This window comes from Chrysochloris asiatica, unplaced genomic scaffold (genome assembly GCF_000296735.1).
Source record: "Chrysochloris asiatica unplaced genomic scaffold, ChrAsi1.0 scaffold00245, whole genome shotgun sequence".
Classification (NCBI taxonomy): Eukaryota; Metazoa; Chordata; class Mammalia; order Afrosoricida; family Chrysochloridae; genus Chrysochloris; species Chrysochloris asiatica.
This window is the reverse complement of record NW_006408763.1, coordinates 1845273-1855582: the sequence shown is the minus strand read 5'-3', so window position 1 is coordinate 1855582 and position 10310 is coordinate 1845273. Positions and strand designations below refer to the sequence as shown.

Genomic DNA, 10310 nt, shown 5'->3' with positions numbered 1-10310 from the left:
AGTTATAGGCAGAAGACGGACTTACAAGCTTTCTATGGTGATGTTTCTGACTATTCCTTTCTCTCCCCCTTCAGTGTCTATTTTATATTATAATGCAAGGAAAACCAAGATTCAAAAGGCAGTCAAGCATCTTAACATTATTACCCGCCTTTTACCCATTCCAACCATGTCTCAATCTCTGTATCCCAGAACCCTGTAGTTCCAAGGTTGTGCATATATCATTATTTACCTCGTTCCCACTTAGCCCATTCAAACCTGCCTAATTGTTCTCCCATCTGCTTTGTTCTTCCATTCCCCTCTCCTTCTTGTATATTGCCCTCCTCCCCAGCACCCAAACTTTCCTGTGTCTAATCCCTGCCCTGTGCTCCACCTTCCCCTCCCTCCCCTCACCCACTCCCAACATCCCAGCAATCAACAAAGAATTCCCCCATAATTCAATATTTTTCCCATGTTGTTAAGTGCTGCCAAGTTTTTTCTGACTCACAGCAACCCTGTATAGGGTTTCCGAGACTGTAAATCTCTGTGGGCATGGAACGCCACATTGTTCTCCTGTTCTCCTGTAGAAAGGTTGGTGGGCTTTAACAGGTGACCCTGTGGTTTGCAGTCCAGTACATACAGGAATCCAAGGCTTGGATTTTTTTTTTTCCTTCAGTTCTTTTAGCTTAATAAATGCTGAGCATATTCCCTTTTCTTTGTCTAACTACAGGTCTTTGGAAATTTCATTATAATACTTGACTTTGTCTTCTTGAGCTGGCCTTTGAAATTTTCTGTTCAGCTCTCTGACGTCTTCATTTTTTCATCGCTTTAGCTTCTCTACTCTGGTGAGCAAGTTTTAGAGTTTCTTATTGACATTCATTTTGGTCTTTTCTTCTTTTCCTATCTTTTAAGTGACCTTTTTGCTTTCTTCATGGATAATATTCATGATGTTATCCCCACAACTCTTCTGGTCATCAGTCATTAGTGTCTAATGCATCACATCTGGCTCGTGTGGACTTATTTTCGTTTTCTTCAGCTTCAGCCTGAGCTTGCATATGATTCAGCCCCTGGTTATTTTTCAGATAATATTAAGCTTTTCTATGGTCTCTTTCCCACTGATGAAGTTACTTTTGTTCCTGTAGATTCTATCTGGCATGATCTATGTGTACAGTTCACATGTATAGTTGCCATTTATGTTGTTGAAAAATAGTGTGTGCAATGAGCAAGTCGTTGGTATTGCAAAATTCTATTATGTGATCTCCAGAGCCATTCGCATCACCAAGGCCATATTTTCCAACTACCTTTGGAAAACAAATCCCTCTAGTCTCTTTCTGATCAGTAAATTTATTTTATAATTTTGAGTTTTGTTCCACATTTTCTCTCATTCTATATGGGACCTTCTAATGCCATTCCTTTCATAGTAGTTGGTAGTGGTAGCCAGTCAGCATCTACTGCTTCTGGTATCAGAGTCATGCAGATGGATGGTCACAGGTTCCATTAGTTTCTTGCACTAATGAATTCCAAGCATCTTCAATTCTCATCATTCTTTCTTCCACACATAGAGAGATAATGAACTTCTGAAGCTTAGAAGTGCATGAACATCTAATATCTCAAGCACTACTCTCCAAAGTAGCATGCAGGACATTGTCTTTGTGGACTGTTATACCAATTGATCATGGTATACAGTCCTGAGCCCCTAGACCCAGCAACTCATTACATTAAGATGTCTGATAATAGCTAATAAATTTTCATTATTAGCCCACTGTATGCTCCATCACATTCAGAGTTGTATTTGCAGCAAGGTAAAATACCCATGAACACGGTTTTTCCAAAATTGTGTATATAAGTTTGTTTACCACTACCCCCTTTAAGCCATGTGTACCCACTCTGTGTCTTCATCTATCTTCGTCATTCTTCTTCCAACCTCGCCCTTCGTGTACACTGCTCTTGCTGTCACCCAAGTTAACATGCGCCTGCCCTCTAGTTCTGATGTGGCACTGTTAGATAAGCACTGGACCACAAGGTCGATTTGAATCACAAAGTGTCATTCAAACCCACCTGCTACTTCTTGGAAACCCTATACAGGGTCAACATGAGTCGAAACCAACTTGATGGCACTAAACAACAAGAACCCTCTAGTCAGTTAATTACCCTCCCTTCCCTCCCACTTCTGGTAAACATCAAAGAATGTTTATTTTAGTATGAAAAATGTTTTTTGAGTTTTTACAATAGTAGTCTTGTACAATATTTATCATTTTGTGATTGACTAATTTCACTCAGCATAATGTCCCTCAGGTTCATCCATGTCATGGGGTGTTTCACAGATTTATTCTTCTTCTTCACCATTGCATAGGCATTCCATTGTGTGTATGTACCAGAGTTTGTTCATCCGTTCTTCCATTGATGGGCATTTAGGCTGTCTCTGTCTTTTGCTATTGTGAATAGTACTATAATAAACATTACATGCATCTATATATCAAGTAGAGGGGTTGCTCTGGGCCATGAGGCACTTCTATTTCCAGCTTTGAAATGTTCTTTTTGAAAATGAATGCTACACCATTCCTTTTGCATCTGTCATTCCTGGCATAGTAAATCATCTGGCAGTTCAATTCAAAAAAGGCCAATTCCTGTCCATTTCAGCTCACTACTTGAGAAGAGGACCTGGAATGAGGATATCGTTACTGACGTCTGAAGGATGTTGACTCACGTTCCATGTGGTGGTAAAATCTGGGTTTAGAAGCAGCAGGGTACATGTGACAGCTATCAGTTCATCTCTGTTCAGCCATTGCTTTCTTGATATGTACAGCAGCAGCTTGTGGACATATGATAAAAGGAACTTGACACACCAGCTCTCCACACCAAGCTTGTTTTCAACCAGGACTATGGGACTCCAGTTATACCTAGCTTCAGAACATGGGCTCCATCCAATTTCGCCTATGTGTGGGTACCTCCTGAAGGCATTGATGATGTCCTTCACTACCTGCTGTACCAGCACTGCCACCTCCTGACTCGTCTCTGCCATAATGGCTGGGGTGCCCCTCGGGAAAAGCGCAGCGCCACCAGCCTGAGTTCTGAGGTGAGCACGCATGTCAGCACCAGTTTGGCTATGCTCTTGCTGCAGCCGTGGCCACTGCCTAAGCAGTTTTGAAGGCCATAGTTGTAACGTGTCCAAAATGTGTGTGTGAACATTTACAGTTATCTTTTTCTGTTTTTAGTCTAAACCAAAGGGATTTAAAGACAATCACACACAAAAAAAGTCAGGTTGGCTTTCAATCTGGGAAACTGGAACTGACACCAATAAGCCAACTTCACATAAAGAACACCTCGCATAAACCCCGTCCACAGAAATTCTTAGACATGGTTTTAAAAAACTCTCTTTCATTCTCATTTTAGATGTCAAGGAAATGGATGGCCAAATAGAAAGGAACTGGGAAAGTCAAGGCAAACATCTGTGTCAAGTTGTGACCATCAGCAACAAACATCTAAGGAGAAAGTTAAAATAAGAAAGACATTTAATATGAGCACAACACCTTTTCTTTTAAGGAAACTAACCTGTGGGATGAATTCAGACCTTACTTCCAAATTGGCTATAAGTAATGGGAGCTGTTCAGGAATGAGGCCTAAAGCACTTAATGTATATAAAGACTTATTCCTCCCTGTTCATCCTGATTCAGTGTGTGCTAGAGTCAAACCTTATGAATATGATTTAATTGGGAAATATCACAGATTCAGTGAGTATCTTATTCATCAAAAAAAGTTGCAAACTTTGCTGCAGTCTTCCCTCATAGAAGACAAGGGAAGGCCTTAGACAAGGAGGCAGCATTCTTTACATATAGAAGAGCTCGCTCGGGAGAAATCCTATAGATACAACAAAGTTGGGAACACCTGTGATATCCAAGAAAGAACTTATGTAGGTGAGAATCATTGTAAGTGTGATGAATGTAAGAATATTTTTAATACTCTTTGAACTTTCTTGGAGGAGAAATGTAATAAAAATGGAAATATTTTCAGAAAAAAATTGTATCTTACTAAGCTTCAAAGTCACTCAACAGAGAAAATGTTTGAATGTAATGTCTGGGAAAACTTTGTAAAAAGTCTAACCTCACTAAACATCCAAAAATACACCCAGAGAAGAAACCCTATAAATGTAATGAATGTGGAAAAACCTTCATTAGTAAATCAGTCATTAGAATACATCAGAGAGCATACTCATGAGAGAAACCCTATACATGTAATGAATGTGAGAAATTATTCTACCATCAGTCAGACTTAATGATTTGTCAGAGATTCCACATAGGGGAGAAACCCTGCGGATGTAGATTGTGTGGAAAACCCTTCAAACAGAAATCAGCCCTCATTTACATCAGAGAACTCACAGTGGGGAGAAACCTCATGGATGCAGTGAGTGTGGCAAAACCTTCCACAAGAGGTCAGTCCTCAGAGAACACACACAGGGGAGAAGCCTTACAAACGTGATGAATGTGGGAAGTTCTTCGGCCACAGGCCTGCCTGAACTGTTCATCGGAGAAAACACACAAGAGAGAAACCTTATAAGTGTAATGAGTGTGTGAAATCCTTTTATGTGAAGCCTAAACTCACAGTTCATGTAATAACTCATACCAGGGAGAAACCCTATGAGTGTAACAGATATGGGAAAACCTTTTACCAGAAGTCAAAACACAGGGGAGAAGCCTTTTGAGTGTACAGAGTGTGGGAGAGCATTTGGTGAGAAGTCAACCCTCAGTAGACATCAAAGAACTCACACAGGGGAGAAACCCTATGACTGTAAGGAATACAAGAAAACGTTTTTTATCAGAAGTCATCCCTCACTGTGCATGAGAGAACTCAGACAGGTGAGAAGCCCTAGGAATGTAAGGAATGTGGGAAAACCTTTAGCCAGAAGTCACATCTTAACAAACATCAGGGAGCTCACACAGGATAGAAACCTTGTGTGACAGAGAATAGCTGTGTGATCACCAGGACACAATTATCTTTTCCTCTTGGGCACACAGTCTACATTTCTCAGCTTCCATTTACTGTAGGTTGAAATATGTAACTACACACTTACCAATGGAATATGGACACAGTGATGTATGTCACTTCTAGGGCTGCCCCATTGAAACTTTCCATGCGGTCCTCCCTAATATCTCATCCCTTGTTGGATTGAAGTAAACATGACCCACAGGTTGACAACCATCACTTAAGATAGGAAATGATTAGGGATAGCAGAATGCTCTTACCTCTATGCCCATAGACCCCATTGTACTTCATCCAAATAAATATCTACCCAGTTGAGACATTGTGTGTTTTTGGTCTTTTGATGTATTTGCACTGCAGCAGGCCCAACTCCTTGAACATAACAATACTCACACAGGAGAGACCTATTTTATCATCTTTCTTCCCTAAGTCAATTGATGTAAAGTCAAAGAACTCATGGGAAAATACAAAGAATGTAACACATGCTAGGAAAACTTGTATCAGTCATTGAGCATTAGATAGCAGAATGAATTGAAACTGTATAAATGTCTTCAATACAGTAAGGTTTTCATCAAAACTTACAGCTTTATTATGTATTAGAAAATTTATAATGAAGAGGAAACTATAAATGTAGGTAATGTAGATGAAAAATTTCAAATAGAAATGGTAATTGTTTTCATTCACAATGTACCAAAAATAGTTGACTATTGACCAATGGTTCTCTATTGTGGGGAAATTTGCTATAAATATCTTTCCTGAGATCATACTCATTTTTTAAGCATAGAGATTCAATTCAGGACACCAAATTATGATATTTGTAGTGTTTATACATGAGTATACTGTGTTAACAAGGAGCTCTGATAGTGTAGTGGTTACGAATCGGGCTGTGAACTGCAAGGTCAGCAGTTTGAAACTACTAGCTGCTCTGCAGGAGAAAGATGAGGCTTTCTGCTCCTGTAAAGATTTACAGCCTTGGAAACCCTGTTCAGGGTTGCTATGGGTCAGAACCGACTCGACAACACTTAATAACAACCACGTACTGTATTAACAGAAATTTTACTTTATGAACTCAGTGTAACTTACTGGAGCACACAAAATACCATGTATTCTTTTTCACTTCATGCTACGACAGGTAACTTTATTTCTCAAGGGCTCATATTGCAAATGTTAAGCCAAGCATGTGCTGTTACCATGTTGGCCCAAATTCACATATTTAAGAAAAGAAAAATCAACTCTTACCCATGTACATGTTAATCACATTGTGTTTTGTAAATTTCTACAGTATAGAATTCAACATCACAGGTCTTTTAAATCCCTCTGGATGTCCCACAGAGGATCTGCATTCTTGAGTTGAGCCACCTCGTCATCCTTCAGCTTCTGCTTAATAACACTGGTTAACTCTGAAGCGTTCAGAGTGCACGGAAGGCTCAGACACACTTCATTCTCAGTGCTGTACATCCCCTTCACCATTGTTGACATTGAATGAATCCTTGATATTTTTAAACATGGATTAAATCAGATCAGCCACACTTAATTCAACTCAGCTATTGCCCAGTTGATGTCTTCATAGGTACTTCCAACTACCATTTTATTCACTTGCTTCCAATTTTCACTGTCATTGTCCATTTCTGTATCTGGATTCAGTTCCTGGAGAGAAACCCCTGTCACGTTCGCTCTACTCCACACCACCACACTTGAGTCACCATATTTTCCTAAAATCCATCCACGACAGCTGCTAGGATGATTTTACAGTCCTAAAATAGCAATATCTAGCAGAATCTAGGTTATACCCACTTCCAATCACACAGCGATCCACTTAGTTTCCAGGTAACATGGAAGAATACTCAGAGTTGGAAACTACAATTATGATGCAGTCAAGACTGTACTTAATGATTTGAGGAATAATGAATTTGAAGACATTAACATTCCTCTGTACCAAATTGAGAACGCTCTTCCCATCTTGCTGACGATCTCCTGCAGTTACTGTTAGGCCCTCTAGTGGCCTAATTCAGTAGGAGACCCCAAAAAGATCATCAGGACTCGAGTTCAATGCAAAAGCAAGAGGTTTATTTACCAACATGCTGGGGTCCACCTTCACAGACTCCTAAAACCAGGAGACAAAGGTGACATTTGCCAACGTGCTGGGGTCCACCCTCACATAGACTCTTGAAAACAGGAGTTGAGGGCAACCCTGACTCACTATACACACAAGTTTTTATAGGGTTTCAGGGGGCATAATTGCACAGTACCATAGATACAGTTTTTGATTGGTTAACAATTGGCAAAGTATGAGATGTTACAGTTTAATTGGTCTTGGCATGAAGCAACCTTTTAAATCTATAAGCATATGGGTTTTGGCAATCTCTGGTAGCGTAGTGGTTATGAATGGGGCTGCGAACCTTAAGGTCAGCGGTTCGAAACTACCAGCCGCTCTGCGGGAGAAAGATGAGGCTTTCTACTCCCATAAGGATTTACACCCTCGGAAACCCTGTACAGGGTCGCTATGGGTCGGAACCGACTCGACGGCACTTAACAACAACAACAAGTGTGGGTCAGTCTGACCATTATGAGTTTCTCAAGGATTATTTTAATATTGAGGGCTAACTGATTGACTTTGTCTCTGGAGGGAACTAAAAACTGAGGCCTAGTCTATTTAAAATGCTTCTTGAAGCCTGACTAAGTTTGGTCAAGTAGCTAGGCAAAATCAGTTAGGGCCTTACATTACCACCACAATCTTCAAAGTGGTCATCACAGAGTAATCTTTATCTTTTACCATTTTAGGTGTCTGGAAAAAGAAGCTCTCATGCTGTAGATCCATCATTTCTCCTTTGAGTCTATCTTCTAAAAGGGCAAGTTCATCAGTCAGAGACTTTCCCAGAATGTTGATGGCACATGCTATACCAACTTGCCCAACACTCACTATGGTTATCTTATTTGGAACTGTTGCCTCTTCTGCAACTGGTGCCATCAGTTTTTTTCTTAAGAGTTGCTATTGTGCGCAGGAGAGAGAAGTCATTCAAGACAGTAGTAGAAATCATGCTAAGGAAGCTATGCAAGATATGTTTGTCTCCTCTGGTGTAGGATTTGCAGAGAGAGGAGGAGGCGGGCCATGCATTTTTAATATTGTGATTTACATTGGTTTCCCACATTGTATGCTGCTATTGCTAATTCTTGATATCTTGTTAATTTTTTAAAGTTTTAAGTACTGTTCTACATATACTTCCCCCTACTCTTTTACAGTGTATGTACATTTTTATGACTATTAGGGTAAACACCACATCAGCCACTCCATGGAAACACTATACAGGGTCATTATGACTAACAGCACATAGCCACAGTATCACCCTCTTAAGTAAAATGTGCAGCTAACACAGCCAGCCAATATTTACCTAAAAATGTTTACCTAAAAATGCAAAAATCAAACAGTTAATTATTAATGGCTTATGCCTGAGTTAACTTAAGCAGTTGTGAATAGTAGTGCGTTTCACTGTACCCAATGAAATATAGTCTCTGAAAGGAAAAGCTCCCCTTTGTTCCTTTCCTTACATGTTTTAATGGGCATCAGTACAGATGTGAGTGTGTGTAGCCAGATGCTGTGTGATAGCATTTAGAACGATAGAGCTACGTGTGTGCCTTGTCACTAATAAGAGCAATCTGACAAATGGAGGCTCCACTGCTTATTACCTGTACTGCCTCAGTATTGAGCTTTTCTGGACTTCAGGATCTTGATATTCAAAAAGTAGACAATAATAGAACCTACGTGACTAGGCTGTTGTGAGGAATAAATTAGCTAAGATACGTAGAGCACTTAGAATATTGTCTGGCACGTAGTAAGCATGTAAGCTTGAGCTACGATTATCAGAATCGACAAAACCACTTTGTAATAACAGACTGTTGTTTGGCTACACTGGCACGGTCTCCAACTTTCTGACAATGTCTTGGTGTGGTTTTGCTGCATGCCTCCTGTGAGACAAGAACTCTGTTCTTCCTTGTTATTTAGTTCCTGTAGGATAGCCCCTGGAATTTTGCCAGCAGTTGAGGTCTTTGTTATCTAAAACAGCCAGGCAACACTTGAAAATATGTGCAAATCATTGGGAGCCCGAAGGACCACACCTAGTCAGCAAATCGGGAAGGAAAGGGGACATGGTTTAGCCAGTCATACATGATCAGGGATTGAATCACTCATGACTGCTGTGAGGCCCCAATGGTAACTATTCAAATGAGCCAATAAAAGGTACTGAAGATGGAAGTGACTTGGGGACTTCTGGTTGGTCAGAAACCTGGTTTCAGGAGGATGGCATGTCCCTGAGGACAGTCCCTGGGCACAGTGGAAGCACTGCACCAGGACCCCTCCTGGACCTCACCCTCTGCATCTTTTTGTATGTATATTTTCTGGTAATAAATCAATAACTAGAAGTAGAATAAGAGCCAGAAGCACTGATGTCTGCCTATCTAGCAGTCTGAAGCACTACATTCTTTTGTGCTCTGGCCTAGCTGGGGCTAGCTAGGATCATAGAAGAGGTTGGTTGTTCTGAAGTGGAAAGAGTCATATGGACTCCCAAACTTGTGGTCAGTACTCTATTACTAACCTAGGATGAGAGAGTGCTGCTTGGAGTTTCTGGGGACAAGGGTGAAGAAGTGGGAAGGTGAACTGAATTCATTATGATCCTTACCACACAGTTAGCTGTGAAAGTTGGACTTCCCCACTGTGCCTTTGTAGTGTTTCTCCACATAGGTTTAGTTTATCAAGGGTTCATCTTGACCAAGCTCTTCATGGTGTGTGTAATGAATCTTTTCAGTTGGGTTTGGCATGGGGTCCAATCTTCCTAGTGAATTGATGACATGTCTTCAAAAAGTATCCTCAAAGAGACTGGAAAAGGTGGTTCTTCTGCTGAATGTTGGTGTTTTTTTCACACATCAACTGGCTGCCTATTGCAGCCTTGAGATGTTGTGTCCTGTGACTTGTCTAATGTGTTGTGATCTCAGACTTACATGTATGTGTTATGTGTCCCTGAGCCACATGCAGCATCAGTAATCTGTTTTCAGGGGGTGCAGAGGAATTGAGCAGTGTGTCCTGATGGGTCTCAATGTCCTCACACTTGAAATCCATACCACCTGCCTTTTCCTATGATTGGCTTTGGGGTGATGTTTGATTTTTGCTTAAATTCAGTTGAATTGGGCCAATCCTATTTGTAATCCAAGTCTTGACTGGTTTTTATCTGGAATGAAAGTGAATGGCTTAGTTAACTTGTGCTACTATAACAAAAATACCACAAGTGGATTCTGATTCTCACAGTTTAGCAGACTAGAAGTTCAAATTCAGAGTTCCTTCTTCAGAAGAAGGCTTTCTCTCTGTG

General features: G+C 40.5%; 1 pseudogene; it reads right to left on the bottom strand.

Moving 5' to 3' along the window:
* Nucleotides 1-6249: 6249 nt before the first annotated feature.
* On the bottom strand, nt 6250-9326 carry LOC102830673 (annotated as a pseudogene).
* Between the last annotated feature and the right edge of the window lie 984 nt (nt 9327-10310).